Below are 14,056 nucleotides of genomic sequence, written 5' to 3'. Positions count from 1 at the left end.
GCCGAGGCCTGGTTTACCGTTTCGATTCACAAAAACTTCCATGTTAAGGATTACCGCGTGGGATCGGTGACACGTGTGAGCGTTGATATGAAAAAATTAATGAATGGTGGATGAATGTTGGTGCGAGTATTGTTGTTTGAATAAAAATACTCAAGGTCCATTGTATGTTCATGACAACGACAAAAATTAATTCACGACGAGAGATCGTAAGTTCTGTGCAATTCGGAGAACCGCTGATATCGCAGCGAGAGAATGCCTGCATGTAAAAAGACAATTGGCGTCAAATTATATCCAGTTAAAGCATCAATTACCGATAAATACTTGTATGGATCTGTTAATTATCGAGCAAGGAATCGATCGGCTCCGGTTAAAATCGCATTCGGGTCAGTTGCTGGTTATAGTCCGAAGAAACGTGGCACTGTGGGCGCCGCGGACGCGATTATGCAGGATCTATCAGTAAGCATGACAGCTTCCCACAGCCGTATTATGCACGTGTATACGATCACTTACAATGCTAATACTAATACAGGGAGTTTTAGACTATTCTGGAGAGCTGTACGTTTTACGGAGGCAAGCAAGCCAGCACGCTACACGCTATAAGCTTCAGACACTCCGTTTCGTTGTTGTCTTCGTCGTGCGAGTGTAATAACTGAAACCCTGAATGAATGTCGTCATACAATTTACCGCCGGCTCAGTACCGTATCTAGGATTCCTTAAATCTGAGGAAGTTTGAAGCCTCACATGAGTCTGAATAATAAATGAATTCGTTTGCCGCATGGGTTTCGTGAGACCTAGATACATAAGTTTCACGCATCTGGTATCTTCGCGTTCTTTTTACCTCTTTCTCTACTAGAAACCTAGAAAAATTGTGTTACGGCTTCGGTTTCTTCTCGCACGAATCACAAGAGCCTCCATGTTTACCTACCTGCAAGTTTGACTTTTCTACGACTGTGATCACCAGCTTCGCATATCCAAAGCCACAAGTGCTTCAGCTATAACCTATCCGATAGAGTGTAGATACTCTCGAGTATATCCACTGCATAGAATCACGTAGCTGACTCATGTTGTGTACGTGTCTTCCGGAGGGCATGGCACCCGATAAAATATTTTTCCCTCTGCTACAGAGCTTGATGAGAGTTCAACGAGACAAATTTTAAGCTCCTTGTACTAGACGTTTGAATGACGTGTGCGACAGATTTTACTCAGTGGTACAGTTTCAAATTCACGAAATTATCACGTCAATATCACGATTGCTTCTCGGTTGAAATTTGTAAAATTTTTATAATCCTTTGTCTCAAAGCCAGAACAACTTTTCTGTGATCGAGGAGAATACCAAAAATAAAACAGGCCTGGGAAAGTTTTTCCCCGACAAAACTGAGTAGTAATTTCGGTAGACTTTAGGTACTATTCTATGGAAAAAAAAAATTGAAACAATTGTATTACTTGAATTTTCTCATACATTTTTTTTCTGTTTTCTTAGTACTACTAGAGTTGACTTCCAATTCACGTGTTAATTATATGTCTTAATGGTAGTGTTGATATTTAAATATTCATCTACCCTCACCAGTCGTCGTTTATGGTGATTTCAAGCATATTTAGAGCTACGTAAGTACTAGAGAAAAAGATTTGTATTCATTATAGATTATACTTTCATTAAAGTTGTTAAAAAATCTGTCCGAATATGCATATCTTGCAGAAAAATAAATCCCCATATGCTGTAAAACTCGCGCTATATTTTAATTCAACATACCTAACTAGCTAGAACAAAAAAGATTGTTACTTTAAGGTGAAATCAAAAGTTATATTTAGCAGGCCTGTGAATTCTTTTGCGTGTTTATGTATAAAGAACTTGTGTTAATTCATTGCGGTTTTTCGGATGTAGCCATACGCTGTTACGCTTTATCACATGTCATTATATACATACACAAATACCAAGAATCGTGATTGCAAAATGAGTAAGCAATTATCCGTGTCACGATTTCCTTATATTTAATGTTATATGAAAACCACGCTTCATCGAAAATTGGAAAATAAAATAACTCGGAAATAATCTGCAGACATTATAATTCATTTACAATTCGATACAATTCCGTACAGTATAAAATCTTTCATCTCTCATATTTACATATCCACTCCTTATCTCGTACTGTTCTCTCTCTCTCTCTCTCTCTTTGCATCGATTACCGTTCGATCGTGTCGTGCCGCACGTGCCGTTTGTGCATCGAAATTTATTTAGCCTTAAAGACGGTCTCGATATCCAGTTTAAAAGAATAAAAGTAAAAAATTTATTGCCCGCGATCATTCGGTATCTTATACCTATATAACAATATCCATTTTATTATTTTATTGCCCGCGATCGCTGCGATTGTACATAGAGACATACAGCTCATCGGGAACGCTAGTACGGAAACATTCGTTCGAGGATTGGTTATAACCGCGCCTTGCCTCGCCTCCTTTTTATCGATCGTCCTACGCTGGTCCCAACTTCGTACCGGGTGTCCGTTCACCAGCCCGCGAAGGAGTCACCGAGAGACACGGACGAGGAAGATCTTCCTACCTTTGCAACCACTTCACGTAGGCGCCGCACGTTACATACGTAACACTAAACCGAAGTGCTCACGCATGTCTGTTCGTCGCCAATTCACGGTGCCAAGCCACCAGAAATTCGACACTTCGGTTATCACTTGAAAAAACAGCCCTGACCGTTCAAAAACCCAATCAAAGACCGTACACGAGGGTCAAATTGGAGTTTGGAATTACTTTAGGTACCTGGAGGGTGTTGACGGATTTATCAATCAATATCGTAGTTTGTCCAAATCAAGTTAGACACTTAGCTTCACCAAATACTGTCTTGTTTAATCTGTTTAATGTATGTAATGAACTAAAGGAGCTGAAAATCAAAAACCAAAGCTCAGATTCGGTTGCCAATGCTGTTGAATTCGAAGCCTAATCAGGCGTTGATGAAGAAGCGAACAAAGCGGGGATTTCGTTCAGTGGCAGTGCCTTGAAAGGAGAAACCTTTCGCAATTCCTTGATTCCTTCGGTGTAAATTTAATCGGCGTTAATCCGCTGCAGCGTTGTTGTGAAAAAATAAAGCCCGGAGGTTCCTCTTTCACCTTCGCGTTCCCGCGGTCGCAGGCTCCTGGGTGTCGCCTCCGTCAGCTGACTCACCCTAGTTAGCATACCTGTTTTCGCGACTCTCATGTAGAACCGTACACATTCAGCGTTATAGCACGAACACGAACTGCCGCGAATCACGCAACACGAGGACTTCGAAACCCGGCGTTGAGCGTGTGGTTGCTGCAAGTATGTGTAAAAGACGAATTGTGCTTTAGTTACCTACACGGTACCCTGCGTGCACGTGCCCTACTTAACGACCTCTTGTCGCAGAAACGAAAATATCGCAGGGCCTAAATCGATGAAATAAATTAATACAACAACATTTACGTAAGCTGTTATAATTAATTACAGACACGCGCGTTGGTCTACGCAGGTGGCAAGACGCGAGCCTTATAATGTACAGCTAATGGCTGATTTATAGACAACATTTTTCACTAGGTAAACCCACACGCACGTAAATTACACACATGGCTCATGATACGTGTCCATGCAGAAAATCGCAACGTCAGTTTTATTTTAAGAAAAATATTTATGCCCAGTTTCAAATTGTTATCATCATTTCCGATTGTGATGTGCAGGTTTAGCGATTCGATCGTAATTCACAAAGCTCGTGTATAATCATACGGTACAGTAATAATCCCAACGAGAACTGCAATCAACGAAGAGGATGAAAAAATGTACACTATGAATGAGAAGATATAATTGTTACCTAGACGATGTAAAATAACGTATTTGAAAAGCTCGGTAATACAATTTAATTATTGTTATTATACACGAAACTCGCGAGCTTCCATACATGGTCTCGTCTCTTGCATCTCGTTGCCTCTCTCTTCCTGTATCTGGCTTTCTTTTCTCTCTCTCTCTCTCTAGCTCTCGTCTCCCGTGCTGAATGAGGCGGACGAGAGCTCGCGCTAGCACCCGCGAACCAGACACGAGACAAACAGCTCGCCGTCGGAGGCATGGAACATGGGGCAGGACGACGATCGACGGAGCTGACGTCACCTCCGTAAATGCAGCCCACTACCGCGGGCACAGCAATATTTATTGCAGGGCCGAGGGAAGCGAGCGTAACGACGAAACGCCGTACGTGCACACATGCATAACATCCCTGGTACGTGGGCTTCACGGCTACTCGTTTAGCTTCGAAAATTTCGAACTCTTAGGCTAAAGCCATATTATACTCGCTTCCGTGAGGCTAACGCCCGCGAAACGTGGCGGAAAAAGTTATTTTCAATTCACGATAAACACATCGGAGGAAAAACAGTGTCGAAGTGTGCATCGATCATTCGAATTCCCGCTCCGATCTGTGATAACGTCGGTGATTGGTTCGAGGCGAGTGACGTCACCCTGATACTTCCGTTCAATCTAGGGTCATTTATGATTTCGGTGTTCTCGAAATCTTTCGGCTCCCGTCACACACTCCGCCAAACTCGAATTATCCTCATCTCCTCGACATCGATTCAATGAGAACCGTACGTTTTTGCTACAAAGTCGAACAAAAGTAGCGATATAATTACGAACGAGGGAGTTTCGTTACAAATTTTCAAGCCTTACTGTTTGCCATAGGTAAATACATTATACTATCGGGGTTCCCTGGCATAGAGTCATCGGATCACCTTGCCCGCGCCTGTGTTTAAGAGGACAAATGCGTGTGTCCGCTACGTGTAGAGATATGACTGGAAACAGGTGAAAGGTGGCGAGGCTAGGCTTTCCACCCGTAGCGATTATAAACGCCGCTGGGCTCACCTTCAGCGCCCAGAAACATTGCACGACCCGGCGTTCCCCATCCACGTAAAATAGTTCCTGCTGCGAGCCCGTGAGAGTTAATCGATTTGTCACGGTGAACTCCGCTCGCATTGTAGTATAAATACATTTCTGTTGATAATACTGTGAACATAGCAAGTAACAATGAGCGTTCTTGCTACCCCTTATGATGTAAGGAAATAAGGTGAAACAATGCGCATACGCTTTAGTTGAACCAATCGCAAAACATATCCAAGATGACGTCATGTGGGCGCCAAATTCAAACGTAAATAACGTAAACGTAATTATCCTCTTTAAGGAATGAAAAGAAATTGATATTTTGTTCTTTGATATTTACAACTGGCATTTTCAGCAAACAGAATATACGGAAATAAATAAGTAACCTCAAGTGAACTATTTACGTAGGGTCAGCTGTCAGATACATGGGCGCCATGTTACATTTCTGTGACGTCATCTTGGATATGCACAGCCCTAGCGAAAACCGGTCTTCAGTTCTGACACGCCTTATTCCCTTTACATCATGCTACCCCTGAACGACAGTTTTATTTGGTACCCGGACACCGAACTACACAACATAGGCATAACGATTATCACGATGGCATATCGAGGTAATCCAGCGATAAACGCGATTCGTGACTCCACACGGTAGTTGGCTCAATCGTGTAATACGCTATATACTTAATCTACATCTGATTGCGAGCAATTTATTCGGCTCTTTTACTAACGCGAACGAGACATAAGTCACGGGGCGACTTCGGCCCGTCTATAATAGCGAAATTTCGAGATGGTATTAAAATTGCAGTTAGTATAGTGCAGATTTTTATTTCTCACATAGACGAGAACCTCAGCAATAACGAAATCGGGTGAACTTGTGCAGAATGTATAACGGCGTGCAGCTTTGAGGGCCCGATATCGATGTGGGACGAAGCTCGAGTTGCGCGATTGGTGTTGGCTGGGTTCGACCAAGCTCTGCATCAGAGCTCTCTGGAGAGTCTTGCTCACCTGAAAGACGAGTGACCATATTTGGCAGCCCCCCAGCGTGTCCTTCTCCATGTTTTGCTCTTTCATCCGACTTTCCTGCAGCACATACCTACATACATAATATTAACTGACCGAGTGTATAATATAAAATTCGATATTGTATCCTACGCAGGTGGCGTGATGGAAAAATAAAGAACTGTAAAACAAAATTTATACGTTCACTTACGTACCAACTTGTAGAATAAAGTCAAAAATGTCCATCTATTATGAGGAAAACCGTCACCTGTGACATGCTGTCATGAAGAGCTTAAAACTCTCTTCCATAACATCCAGCAAGGAAAGGGAACCACCTTGTCTGCGGTATATAGCTGATCGTCCAGGTACTGCTGGATCGATATGAAAAGCCCGCAGCTTGGAGTAAGCACTAAGTTAAATTCAGCTGATCGTCCAATTGTCACTTTTCATACTCCGGACTGGCGTTCACTTACAAAATTAAGCAATAATATTATAAAAGCATAACAAAAGGTTTTCAAAGAATTTAATTCCGTTTTAATTTGACATTCAAAACACTTGAAAAATTCAGCAAAATATTGTTGGGGTGTATTCCATTCATGGTACATCAGATCTTTATTTATTTATTTTTTTCAAGACACGATAGTCACAATGAACGATGTTTGAAATAGAAAATCCACTTGATATTAAAACGTTTTTTCCACGGTACAAAAGACTGCTCCTACATTGATTCTTCGTTAGATAAGATCGAAAAAAATGCAACAGCCAGAGATGAACATGATAAATTTTTAATTGAATGCAGTAATTAAGTGAAGTTTCAACTTTTACAAATTGTTCAGGAGCAGGAGAAGCGAGAGAAAAAATTTTGAGAGTCACACTCGAGCCAAGAGCTCTTCGGTAAGAGGGAAGACGATGCGCAGACATCTGGAAAAGAAATTAATATTCATATAGATAGAATTAATTGGACGCCTGTCTGTCTGCCTGGTGAGAGACGAGCGCGGAAAACACTCGTAACTTAATGCTGGGCGGGGACGAGTTCAGAAGCACAAGGACAGAATCCCACGGCTGAAATAACCGTGGATTTTTAAAATGTTATAAACTATTGGCCCCCTGCGTTTTGAACTAAAATCCGCAGTGGAATTCTTTTCGAAATGCTGAATTATCATTTCGTTATTCCATAATTTACAATCATTTTTTAACTTCGAAGAAATGCAAAATTCAATCGAAGTTTTCATCTCTATCGTCGATAATTACCGTTCGTGAATCTGTAAGTTACAGTAATTTTCTCATACATTGTTAGATGAAAGTTTAAGACAGATTTTAAGTTATGTACTAACGATAAGTCAATTTGTTATTAATATATGAAAAATGGTTTTTATTTTTAAACCGCGTTACGACCAGCAATTTCTGCACGTTGTTCGGTGAATCGACTCGTTCTTACCAGCCTAGCAGGTCTTCAAATTATCGCCGCATGCAGCTGTAAAAACTGACGAATCGTATTCTCGAAGCACTCGAGCAGGAAATTGACGTTGGTGGTAAGCCAGAGTCTAACTGCAACGAATTATCAGTATTCCCTGCAGTTTTCATCTCACCTTAGCAGTTACGAAACGCGGTTTCTTTACCCTCGAGTTTGATTATAAAATCTCTGGATTCGTCACCTTTAAAATGCGATTCAATAGTTAGTTATTAGTCAAATAAGATCAATCAAACCTTTCTCAATCAGATAAAATATTATACGACAATGCTTGTTTGATACGGGCGGAATTGGAGAGTAATTAATTGACAGGCCTCCGCGAATAAAGCTGAAGAGGTAAATTAATCATCGAGTAAATAAGGGCCGGAGCAGTTTGTCGTGTCTGATAAGAAAACTAATTTTACCCGGAGATCCTAAGACAGGATTGCCACTAAATCTCCATCACGAAATTCCCTGACTTTTCCATGTTTTCCAGACAAAAATCTTACAATTTTTCCACACACGATATAATTTGCTTTTTTTTTTTTAACAAAAGTATGAACTGTCACGTGGGTCAGACTGTTCCATCTATCCGATGCGCACAATAGTTTTTCAGGTAATATTTACGAATATTCAAAATTTGAAGAAAACATTCCGGCGATGGTAAAAAAATTTATATTCGATCTAATTTATCCAAAGCTTATAAAAATTGTGGGATGTATTTGTGTGAAAAAAAAGTAGTAAACGATTCCCTGACTTTCTGAAAAAAAACCCTGACACTTCTTCGATTATTCCAGGATTTCAGAATCTCCTGACAAAGCCACCCTGTAGAAAATGGAGAATGAACGAGTATAAACGGTCTCCGTCACAATTTCTACGCTTATGATATGTTGCCCGAAGTAAGAAATTCGTCAATATTTTTCTTCGCATTAGTATTTCCCCACCCGAACCTCCCTTCGTGATACCCTGTATGTTTGAACTCATTTAATTATACATTATACCAACGAAAAATTCGGAGGGTTGAATAGCTACCAGTCACCCTACCGTATAATCAATTAGGGAAATGAACCCTAATGGAGCTTATGTACTAGGCGTAGTTGATCCCACGACACACACACACACGCACATAAATATGTGCAATGCATACCGGAACCTTCTACACTTTCATACTCTCCCAGTGCTAAACGCGAAGGTCAAGCAAGTTACCCATTCATCAGTGACACGAGAATTTCGACCGTCTGTAAAAAAAATTTTATAACAAATTTTACTCAAGGTTAATTCTTTTCAATTTCTAACTACAGCCCAAAAATACATTTATTAGGAATCGGGATACGGAAGCCGAAGAATTAGCAAGAATTAAGTTACGCGTGCTAATCGAGCTTTCGTAATGTTTGGCTAGTCATAAATCGTTTCGTGCACGAAGTTCGAGCTTCTGCGGGCAAACGGATGACGTCTAATTTCATTGCTGCTAGTATAAAGAGCGACGTAAGTTTTAATTGAGTCATTCTTTTCCTCGATCGAACTTGGGCGAATTATTTCGCCTGATCACGGACCCCTGAGAAAGTCTAAGGGTGGTAATTGGTCTCCGGTATTAATACGGATGGATTTCGCGACGAATTGTATACCCGGGTGTAATGCGTATAGTTTTCGTTTAGTAATTAGAGGGGTGGCCGGATATATTGACTCGGACTCTGTGACTCACTGAGTCACTTGTACTATACTAGTGCTGAGGGTGTACTTCTCGATGTAATATGAAAGAGGAACGGTGAGGTGACTCACGGAGCTTACCGTCGACTGGATGGCGTCCCGGAGAAATCGATACTTACCACCGCCGTGCTTTCAGAACCTGATGTTTCGTGAGCTTCGTGCTTTTTCGAGCATTAAAAGACCCTCGGTTTCCATTCTTTGGCGGAATTGTTAGCTTTTGTACAAGGGTGTAAGTCGTAGGCTCAACTCCAATGTACAGTTTTCTTATTCTTTCTTGAATGAAAGGCTTTCAATTCGCACTGGGAAACGTAAGGGTCATAAATTGAACGTGTTTTAAAGAGCGATGTTACAGTAGCAATTATTATGTACACGCATAAGATTGAATTTGCGGAAGCATTGAAGTACGGATGAAATTATTACTCGTTTATAGTGTAATAATATTGCTGCAATTAGAAGTGTAAGTAATTAAATGTCTTGAATGCTGCTCGGCATTGTTGATTATAATTACAATCTAGCATGACCTAGACCCGCAAACGTCGAAAAAAATTCCAGCAGGCTTTGCAATTAATATCAGTTACTCACATCCCAAATGTATTATACCACGAGAGATGAACTGATTACAGAAGTTAATTAGCACTAGAATGTCGTGGAAGGCACGCATTATCAAACAAGTCTAGGTGTAGGTACAGACGATCCAATTTCGTAACAGTTCTTTCTGTTTAGTTGTTGCTACTTTTTTTTTAAGTGAAAACCACCGTGAAACTCTTCAATTCGTTATAGAATCTGATTCAGAATTTAAAGATTCATCGATCCAGTTAATGAAAAGTTGAAAGAAGAAACATTCCTGTTTCAAAAATCTCCAGCAATGTTATTTGCACCAATGATAACGAACATGAATGAAATGACATTCCTACTAGGTATGTAATAGAAATAGAGCCAAGTAAATTCAAAAAAGTTTTCACATCAGAACGTTGTTCAAGACGATTAACATATCGTATTTATGATCCGATTCTAATGTTTTTCTGAAATTGTTGACGTCTTTACTTGTGTTATTCGAATTTTACTCAGATTCATTTTTATCACGTAGTAGGGATGTTGTTTCATTAATGTCCGATATCATTGGGACAAATAACATTGCTTGAAATTTCCCGATTCGGACCTTGAGGCCCATTCGTCCTTCAAAGACGTCTCGAAGCGGTCCTGCGACCCAAATCAACTACCTATAAAAGGTCATAGTAAAAGGAAACCTTACCCCATCGATAGTTTATAGACCCAATAGTTGTACAGGTACTTGTCTGCACATGCGCGGGTATAAAAGCCGTCACTGGTAACTACAGGTGTGTGAGTGCATTTGTGCCCGAGTATTCCATCCCACTTCGCATCTCTTTCTCTCAACTTCGCTTCGTACATCCGAATCGGGCGTTTACCAGACGGCAATCAGCCTGCTCCACTTTCTCCCGGCGCGGATTTGAAACGAGATGCGATTAATCTTTCAGAATATCTCTTGTCGAGCTGCAGGGACCCTGAAGATTGAGAAAAAATGAAAAAAAATCGAGTCGTAAGTAGTCGTACCTGGATTTTTAGGAGAAAATCAACGAGACAACTCGACTCTGCAGATCACGCTTATATATCCGTATTCGAAAATAGCTGCAGCATAGTTTGCAGCTAAGGTCATACTTCTGAGCTCGCCTCGAAAGAAGCTTAACGATTTTTTTATCGCTGATAAACGGCTCGAAGAAGCTACGGGTACGCCGTCTGGGGGGATGAAGTATCATTAATACTATCTTCGACCCTGGAATCATGAATTATGATAGACTGCTAGCATAACGAGACGCGGAGGCAGAAGAATTACGTCAGAAATGGTACGCGGGGCAGCGCGATCTTGGAAGGCAGAAATCCGGACGATTTTTCGAACGGCAATTGGCTAGACTGGGAAGCAGAAGCCTCACTGGCAGCCCACGCGATTTGCCATGATATACGTGCAGATGTGTTCTAAGGCCACGTGCAAATTAAACACTGGTACTTTAAATTATTGCTAGAAATTACGTCACGTGCCATTTTGCTATCCTGCTTCGCACTTTGTCGTTCCCATTATGTCATTATTTACCTCAGCACAATAAGACGAGAAGCTCGTTGCATCGAATGTCCGCGAAATATCACAGATTCGCGTGTATGTGAAAACATCGCTTGAATTTTTTATGGATGCGAAATTATTCTATACCCAAAAATTGACGAAAGAAATTCTGGTAAGCAACAAGCTGCAGCGGTTTTACGATCGATTTTTTTTATACATATATATATATATATGGAATTCGTAGATGTGCTCATATTTAAAGAAAATACTTTTTGAATTCGTCCGGCAAGAAATGAACGCAATACTTGATATTAGCGTCGCTGTTTCAATACATTTTCACTTTTCGAAACTCCAGCAATTTCGTAACAGACGAAACTACTTGTTCGACTAATCTATTTCAGACAAAGTATTGAAAAACGAATCGAAACGCGTGAATTTGTATGGGATATGTTGCAAAGAAAAGACATTCCTGGCACACTTTGACTTCGATCTTCTCTCCACGTCTCGATCTTGTGCCACTTTTGTTTAAAACTCTCCACGCAGCTTTGAGATCGTGATAACTTTATCCGCCAGTCGAATATATGCTCAAATGAATCACGCAGGTGCCATTATGCGTTAAACACAGAATAGCAATTCACGCCGTCGTGAAAATTACAATAACGCAGTTTATTAGTTTGTATAAAAATACTCGCAATTATGGTTATTGGTTTTGTTCGTCTGGAAAAATTTTATAAAATCGAAATAATTGGTCTCTTATTTCCTTCACCTTAGCCGGTGCACACCAACGACTGTATAAATCAATGAAATGAGAACGAAATCGAAACGTTACTATCAGGTTAAGAATTTTACCAGAAACAAGCTTGACGAAAAAAATATATTTTATACCTTGATTTGTTGGAGTGAATGCATGAAAATTTCGTCGATCAAGTAATTTACATACACTTGTGAGCAGTTTGAGGTCGTTAGGTATCGGGACCGTGGGTGCCTCTAGATGATTTTACTCCCAGATTCAAAAAGCAGGAACTCCGTAACAGCGAGACCGCCCCTAATTGTACGGCGGAATAATTAAGAACAGTGTAAAAGTTGAACGGGCTAAAATAGCAGTAGGTATACACGAAAATATACTACAGTGAAACAATGGACCCGTGGAGCGATATATTCTCAGTGGTGACAGACGGACGGAACATTAGGCGGCGTAGAAACTCTATATTATCTCGCAGGATTTTTATAACTGCAGATAATAGACAGTGGGAAGCAAGTAACCGACCGTAAATGGCAGAGTAATTAGCTAAATTAAACCCATAAAGAGTGGAGGAGCGACAAATTTGAAAAAAATGTTTGCGCAGTGATGAACTACGTCTAAATACACGTTTGACAAGAGATTATCGGATTAGCGACAGGTAATACATCGATTATCACCTACAATTTACGGATTTCTTAATGGGAACTCTTCCAAGGTCATTAAGCCGATGGTAACCCGCAGATTTAGTGTGAATGTACTCTATCGAACCGACTCCGCTGACAAATAAGTAGCAGGTAAAACGTAAAACTAGGTGGGTGCTCGAATCCATTCACTCATTCCCTCCTCGACGAGTAAAGAGTGACGGTCAAAGGTGGGCGGCCGGGTAAATCGTAGGAGTTTCTCTTTGGAGTTGCAAATCCCGCGCGTTCTTATTGCGAAGCGTGGGACTCGGGCAATTTTTATAAAATCAAACCGGAAACGCACTCGCGATATTCGCTCGCTCGGAATTCCGAAATTTTCACGATACGCATGCCGAATTTACAAGTTGAAATTTTTCGGGGATCGGGATAATTACCTCATTCTTTGCATTTTCAAACGCTACGTCTAATGACGGATTATGCGAAAAACGCTCACGTCTCAGGGCTTAAATGTCGTCGGGTCAGAGCGAAAACTATTTTGGCTAAACGTGATAGAAGCCAGACCGACGGGAGACATCCGCAATGCGCTACATTTGACAAAATCAATGTGGTCGACTCTCAGGCTAGGGATTCTAGCCAGGCACTGCACGTGCCTTGCTCGTTCGTTACACGGTTCAAGAATTGCGAGGTACTTGAATCCCATCAACCCCAGTCGCCACTTCTAAAAAGGTTGTTTCTTATAATAAATATCACTTGGCACTGGAGCGCGGAATTTTAATTGACGTTTTCAAACTTATTTAAGATTCAATGTTTGGGTTCAATTCCTGACATATTTCGCATTGATAGAAACAATTATATAGGTTCTAAAATGCCGTGTCAGAAACTCAAATCACAACGTTTAAGGGATAAAAGTAAAGAGTCTTCTCTCTTTCACTTATATTACGAACTCTCATTAGAAATTACCACACAATATATCATTTTTGACGATTTTCTTAGTTTATCGCGTTTTTTTTTTTTTGTATTGTATAGTTCCTGGATCTACTCGGATAGCAACAGATTAGGCCTCACAATAAATTTAAAAAATACCGAACTAGGTATACTTTATATTTACACTAGACTGTTGGCTCAGATTTTGTATGCAAAGCTTAAACTTGGTTCTCGAACATGTCCAGGTGAAAATTATTTTTACCATTTTCTATGAACTTTTAGGGAATTCGGGACATTTTGTACAATTTTGTACAAAAAATTATTCATATGCATAGTTTCTCATAAAACCTTATAGATTTTCATGAAAATTTGTATTTTTTACTGTAAAAAATCTACAAGATACTACAATTTTTAGCGAAAATGAACAATTCTTCACGAAAAACTATGCATACTTACAATTTTTTACGAAATAATACGATAGATTATAATTTCTGTAAAAATTCGTAGTAGTAGAAGTTTTTGAGTAGTTGCGCCTGCTACGATGTTACTCGGCAAACATCGAAGTAACTGTGGTTGCATATATCGAGAAACTCCGATTCAACGGAAACGGGGAAAGAAAATAAAATAAGAATCTAAGA

General features: G+C 40.3%; 2 long non-coding RNA genes across 4 annotated transcripts; one reads left to right on the top strand and one right to left on the bottom strand.

Annotated features, from left to right (window-relative positions):
- Positions 1-4,919: 4,919 nt before the first annotated feature.
- LOC124177993 lies at positions 4,920-5,839 on the top strand. Its single transcript, XR_006869705.1, has 3 exons — positions 4,920-5,149; positions 5,290-5,492; positions 5,720-5,839. It is a non-coding gene; the product is annotated as an uncharacterized LOC124177993 (long non-coding RNA).
- LOC124177992 lies at positions 5,691-9,179 on the bottom strand. Of its 3 annotated transcripts, XR_006869703.1 has the most exons (5): positions 8,363-9,179; positions 7,319-7,535; positions 6,756-6,801; positions 6,149-6,348; positions 5,691-5,974 (listed from the first exon to the last, which is right to left on the bottom strand). It is a non-coding gene; the product is annotated as an uncharacterized LOC124177992 (long non-coding RNA). The 3 variants fall into 3 exon arrangements; XR_006869704.1 differs by lacking the exons at positions 5,691-5,974; positions 6,149-6,348 and having other exon boundaries at positions 6,359-6,801; positions 8,332-9,164; XR_006869702.1 differs by lacking the exons at positions 5,691-5,974; positions 6,149-6,348 and having other exon boundaries at positions 6,359-6,801; positions 8,363-9,164.
- Between the last annotated feature and the right edge of the window lie 4,877 nt (positions 9,180-14,056).

Source organism: Neodiprion fabricii, chromosome 3 (genome assembly GCF_021155785.1).
Source record: "Neodiprion fabricii isolate iyNeoFabr1 chromosome 3, iyNeoFabr1.1, whole genome shotgun sequence".
NCBI classification, from domain to species: Eukaryota; Metazoa; Arthropoda; class Insecta; order Hymenoptera; family Diprionidae; genus Neodiprion; species Neodiprion fabricii.
This window is presented reverse-complemented; position numbering and strand designations above follow the sequence as displayed.